We start from the raw sequence: 6,792 nt of genomic DNA on the forward strand, positions 1-6,792 counted from the left end.
ATAAAATAAATAAGTCATCGAGTGCAATGTCCAGCCTGGTGACTGTGGTTAATGATACTCTACCATATATGAAAGTTGCTAAGGGAGTGGATCTTAAAATTTCTCTTCACAAGAAGAAAGGAGAGTATAACCATGTGTGGTGATGACATTAACGAGAGGTACCGTGGTCTTTCACAATATATACAAATATCGAATCATTAGGTTGTACACCTGAAACTAAAAACAAACAAGTAAGCAAACAAACAAAACAATCTGAGTCAGGACAAGAGTCAGCGAACTATAGCCTATGGGCCAAATCTGGCCCACCACCTGTTTGGGTAAATAAAATTGGATGGAAACACATTTTTGAAAAAAATGGACATCTTGGGGTACTTGGGTAGCTCAGTCGGTTGAGCATCCAACTCTTGATTTCAGCTCATGATCGCAGGGTCGTGGGATCGAGCCCCGAGTCTGGCTCTGCACTGAGCATGGAGCCTGCTTAAGATTCTCTCTCTCTCTCTCTGTCTTTCTCTCTCCCCCCTATCCCTCTCCCTCTCTCCCCTGCTCATGCTCTCACTCACTCTCTCTCTCTCTCAATCTCAAAAATAAGATAAAATCAAATAAAATGGACATTTTTTGAAATGGATGCCTCTTACCCTGCAGAAGGCAATGCCCTGCTTAACCACGGGTTCCAAAATCAGGATCATGGGGTTTCTCCAACCCTTTGAGGACTCTCATCTGTGGACTTTTCTATCTCTATGCACCAACTCTTGTCCCTTGAGTCCACATCTTTCTTGTAATACTTTGCAAAACTCAGCAAGGAGCAGCCAATTCACAATGATATTCTTGCTCCTTCTTTTTTAAATTTTTTTAATGTTTATTTATTTTTGAGAGAGACAGAGACAGAATGCGAGTGGGTTAGGGGCAGAGGGGGAGGGAGACACAGAATCCGAAGCAGGCTCCAGGCTCCGAGCTATCAGCACAGAGCCCGATGCGGGGCTTGAACCCACGGACTGCGAGATCATGACCCGAGCCGAAGTCGGATGCTTAACCGACTGAGCCACCCAGGTGACCCTGTTCTTGCTCCTTCTAATCCCTCCATCTAGAGATGCAGGCTTCGTAACCACCTGAACGATCTTCCAGGTTCTCAACGATTATAGTTTCACCTTGGCTGTGACCTGAAGAGGATGCCCAGCTCTAGCCTGGGGTACCATGTCCTCACAACCCAGCCTCTAAGCTAATGCCACCTACTGCCATGGCAGCACCCCACTTCCGGGACCGGCTACTCTATTTGTTAGGACAAAAGTCTAAAGCTCCAGCAAAAAGGGAGAATCCCAAAATGCAGTATTTCAACCAAGACAGAAGATGATTTTTCTGAGTCCCGGGTCGGCAGGAAGCTCTCTTCATGCAGCCGTTTTAGGTACCAATTTCCATCAATCCCTAAGACACTGGGGTTGTTTGCAAGCTGGGTCATAGGCATGTCCAAATTCCAGCTTGCAAACAAGGGGCCAAAGAGCATGAGGGAGGGAGGTCTTCTGTCCTCAGGCTTTAGCCCAGAGGGCACACACATAACTTACATTCCCATCTCAGCAGTGAGGACTTAGCCACCAATGTGGCTTAACCACAAGGCAGACTGGAAAAGATACTGCAACTACAAGGTCACAATTCCATGTTATAGAGGAGGGGAGAATGGAAGCCAGCTTTTTCCTTCCCACGTAGCCTTGGGCCAGCCTGAGTTTTCTCTTATGTAAGATAAAGGTATTAACCCGTAAAGCACAGGGATGTGAGCAGGGTGACACAAGATAAGGTGTGGCATCCATGACGGGCAAGATCCTCGTTTTGGGGTCTACTTTTAGGGAAACCCAAAGTAAGACATGCACAGGAAGGTAGAGGTGATATAGGAATGACTGAAGTTTGTAAATGCTGAGACATTGCATCTAAAACACTCAGTGCCTGGCACATAGTAAGTGTTCAACAAATGCTATTGTTACTTCTAAAAAATGTGGTAAGGGGCACCTGGGTGGCTCAGTGGGTTGAGCGTCTGACTCTTGATTTCAGCTCAGGTCATGATCCCAGTGTCGTGGGATTGAACTCCAAGTTGGGCTCCACCCTGAGCGTGGAGCCTGCTTGAGATTCTCCCTCTGCCCCTTCTCCCCTGCTCATGTTTTCTCTCTCTTTCTCAAAAAAAAAATAAAAAATAAAAAAAAAATAATTAATTAATTAATTAATTAAATTTAAAAAATTAAAATTAAAAAATAAAAACAAATAAAAAATAAATAAAAGACCACTCACCTGTGGTCTTTATATATGCAACACCTGTTTCTACCACCCCACCTCTCAGTCGTCCTTTAGACCTCACTTCAATGCCACCTCCTTGGGGAAGGCCTCCCTGACTTCCAGCCAAGGCTAATTAAGTCCCCATGTTGCATATTCCATGGTAAAATACACATAACACATAACATGAAATTTTCCATCTTCACCGTTTTTCAGTGTTCACTTCAGTGGCATTAAGTACATTCTCGTGGTTGTGCAACCGTCACCACCGTCCATCCCCACAACTCTTATCATCTTGAAAAACCGGAACTCTGTCCCCATTGAAACACTAACTCGCCATCCCCCTCCCCCAGCCCCTGGCACCCACCATCCTACTTCCTGTCTCTATGAATTTGACTCCTCTAGGGACCTCCTATAGGTGGCATCAGACAGTATTTATGCCTTCGTGACTTGCTTCTTTCACTCCGCATGACATAGTCAAGGTTCAACAATGTTACAGTGTGTGTCAGAATTTCCTTTCTTTGGAAGGTTGAGTAATCCATTGTATAGATATGACACATTTATCTTTATCCACTCATCCATCAGTGGATACACGGGGTGCTTCCAGCTGTAGGCTATTGTGACTAATGCTGCTATGAGCATGGGTGCACAATGTTGTTACTTTTTATCATTAATCCATTCTTTCAAAGTCTCAGGAATTCTGATATGCCAGTGTTCAAACTGAGGGCATTTCAGGAATCATTTCCATATAAATGTGGGAGTAGAAAGATGTTGATCCTTCCTAGAAGGAGTGATTCTCAAGAACAATTTAGCTTGCCCCCCCCCCCCCACTCCCAGGGGACAGTTGGCAATGTATGGAAACATTTTGGGGTTGTCATGACTGGGGGTGGGGTGCTCATGGCATCTAATGGGTAGAGGCCAGGGATGCTGCTCCACAGTATCCACTGCACAGGACGGCCTTGAACCATCACAGAACCATCTGGCCTGAAACATCAGTAGCACCAAAGGTGAGAGATAAACCTTAAAAGGATTGCATGCTTTAACTCTTCACCACTCCATTCTGCACCAGCTCAGAAAGGCAACAGCAGAGGTGAGAGGATAAAATCCAGGATCCCATGAGAGACACCCTGGTGACACGTGGCATCAGAGAGAGCAAATAAGTATCAAGAACTATGAAGGGTCTGGGTTGTCACCCTCCCTGCAAGCTGACAATTTAACCTGATACAGTTTTGGATGCTGGCAGAAGACACCAGACTCCAGGGTCAGAGACAAAAGACTTTATTACTTGCAGTGCAGGTGGCATGAACTTCCTGTTTGTGCCAGTTCTTCCCAAGTCCCACAGGGACCATTCAGGTGATCCCAGGTAGGTAATGGACACAAAATGTCTTTGAACCACAGCCGGGGAGCTCTATGCTGAGAAATCCCAGACTTTTCTAGTAGATTACACACAAACCTGCTCCACCTTTATCTCAGAGGGAGGCATTATCGTTATCATAGGGACAGCAAACAAACCTGCTCTCTGCTCTGCAGGAAGAAACTATCTTCCATGGCTGTTTGCTATACAAACATCCTTGAAAAGACAACCAAAAAAACCTTGCCCATGCCACTGTTTGCAAGTTGTACAGAAATGCCAAACACTCACAAAGATTGTTTCCCAATAGTGGTGGCACTGACACCCAATGGGTGGTGGCTACAGTTTGTAAGGGTAATTGGGGCTGAAGGTCAAGCACAAAAGTCTGCTCAGGGTATAGTGTAGTGGTTCAATGAGTAGACTCTAGAGTCAGACCAGTCAGACCACCTGGGTTCAAATCCTTATTCTGTTACTTTTTAGCTGTGTCACCTTAAGCAAGTCACTTGACTTCTCTGTGCTCCAGTTTATCCTGCTATATGATGGAAATAGTAATAGCCTCTATCTCAAAGGGTTAGGTGAAAATTAATATATGAGCTTATGTATGCAAGGCACTTAGAAGAGCATGAGCTGATTGAGAGCCATGTCAGTGTTAACTATAATTATCATTAATTATCATGATGGTGCCACAGAGCTCGTGGTCATGCCTGCTTTTCGGTATTTGTGGCCAAGCTCTGTAACCCACACAGTTCCCCTGGAGTCTGTCTCCGAGATTTCTAGGAGGACACAGGGCCCTTTGCTTTCTCCACCCGACACTGGCTTAGTAAACAGGGCAGTGGGGCTGGAGCGGTGGTGGTCTCGGGTCCCAGGGTATCAAACAGACTCAGGTTCAAATCCTGGCTTTGGCACATGCCAGCTGGGTGACCTTGGTGAGCATTTCCCTTGTGGGCATGCGGGGGTGGGGGGCTCCAAGTTCTTACTGAACAAGGGTCTGGGTGAAGGGTCAGCGAAACTCCCCTCACACAAATACTACACACGCAGCATGTGACCCACCAAGAAGATAATCTGGATCATCCTTAGCCAACGCCACTTTGATGACCATTGTTGTCATGTTATTCAATCAGCAAGACTTCACAGGATGCCAGAGGAGAAGATCTTTGCTCTTGTCCACCAACAGTAAGTTCACTCTGGCTCCCTTGGTCTCTCTGGTGCCTCCAACTCCAGGAGACACATCGAGGCCCCCCCCCCCCATACTCTCCTCTGTCATCTGACCCTAGCGTCCTCATTTCCCACCTACCACACTCTTTCTGCCCATCTCTCCACAGTCAAGGCATGCTCACCTCCTCTAGGACTCTCTCACCTGTAGTCTTCATATATGCAACACCTGTTTCTAGTCCCCCCCCCACCCCCACCCCACCCTCGGTCCTCTTTCAGACCGACTTCAATTGTCACCTCCTCCGGGAAGGCTTCCCTGACTTCCACCCAAGACCGATCATGTCCCCACGTTGCATATTAACATTAAGTGTTAAAATTAACATTTCACCGACATGCTCAGTGCCTACCCAGGTGCCCTCAGCTCCCACTGCTCCCCCTGGCACAAAGGGTTTCCTTCTTCCAGCACCTGAATGGGGTGGTAGATTGGGGAAGGTAAGGGTGCCCCACGCAAGGGCAGGCCAGAAGTGCTGGCCAATCAACACCCCCCGTATACACAAGCATCCTTCAACCAAGGAGGATGGGGATTGGTGCATAAATACCCCAGCCTACCACGCCCTCAGCCCCTACAACTCCGAGGAGCGTGTTCTCTGCTGCGCCCCCAGAGGCCCCCAGTGGGACTGCGCCTCAGTTGTCCAGAGAGGTAACTGGCTTCATCCAGGCAGGCTTTTACCGGCCTCCTTCCCTTCTCTGCCCCACCTCCCCACCTGCTACCCATGTCTCTTCGGGTTGCCTCCCAAATAAATCACTTGCCCTTGAATTCTTGTCTCAGGGTCTCCTTCTCGGGGAGCCCAACCTAAGACAGCAGTTTAGCCTACTATGAAGAATTCCCTAACTGTAGTTACGGTCACCTCTCTCCCTGGGCTGAGTCGTGTCCACCACCATGTCTTCAAGGCCCACACAGTGCCTGCCATGTAGTAGATGCTCAATAAATGACCCCAAGTGTCATGGCTGTGAGGTGGCCAGGGTGGCGATGGGTCCCTCTGTGCTCACCACCATCCTCAGAAACCAGTGTCGGGAGGCGGGGGTTCATACCTCCGGAGGGATAAATGGTAGTTTCCACCCGCCTCATGCCCCACAGCCTGGACAGCTGGGCCAGGGCCCCCAGGAACGCTGGCCGACACTTCCAGCCCTGGTCAGCACTCCTCGGGCATCCCTGGGGCAAGTACACAGACAGGGCGCAAGTCCCAAGGCTACAGGGCAGGGGGCAGAGCAGAGCTTTAATGCCTTTCCTAGCCTCCTTCTCCTCTCCCCAGCATCAGATTCCACTCTGGGAGCTCCCTGAACAAGAGGACATTCCAGTGACAAGGGTCTACCCTACAAGGCCACCGAGCTAGCTAGCCAGCTAACCCGCAGCTCCTGGGGGAGGGATCCCTTTCCTGAGCTGGTGGTGTCAGGCCTGGAATTAGCCTCACCACCTGTGGAGAGGCTGGTCCCAGGGACTCCCAGGAGGCAGGGGTGGGGCAGGGGGAGGGAGTGGAGGGAGCTGACCTCTGATGACTTAGTCTGAGACCATCAGAGGACAGGAGAAGGGGCCCGGAGAGACATGGTGGGGGTCTCAGGACCTCTCTCCAGCTCTGTTCTAGAGGGAGCTGGGTCAGGTTTCTGCTCTGCCATTTACAAGCAGGGTGACCCTCGGGAGGCGACTTGGAGCCTCAGCTTCCTCCTCTGTAAATGGAAATAAATACAGTTTTCCACCTCTTAAGGTTCGGGGAGGCTGAAGTGAGGTGCTCTGAGTGCAGTGCTCAGCATGGCTCCTGGCACCAGACTCCACTCTTTTGATCACTGACATTCGTAGAGAGGCAATTATGATGATTTGCTTAGATCATAAGAGGAAGGGGGGTCTGCATAACCAGGATGTGGGAAGGGGTGAGATAAGGGAGAGTGATGGAGAATGGAGTTGAGGAGGGATCTGGGCGGAGTCCTCTTGATTCCTGAACATGGGGAGAAGCCAGTGGCTTCTCCCCAGTGTCCTTGGG

Source organism: Panthera leo, chromosome A2 (genome assembly GCF_018350215.1).
Source record: "Panthera leo isolate Ple1 chromosome A2, P.leo_Ple1_pat1.1, whole genome shotgun sequence".
Taxonomy (NCBI): Eukaryota; Metazoa; Chordata; class Mammalia; order Carnivora; family Felidae; genus Panthera; species Panthera leo.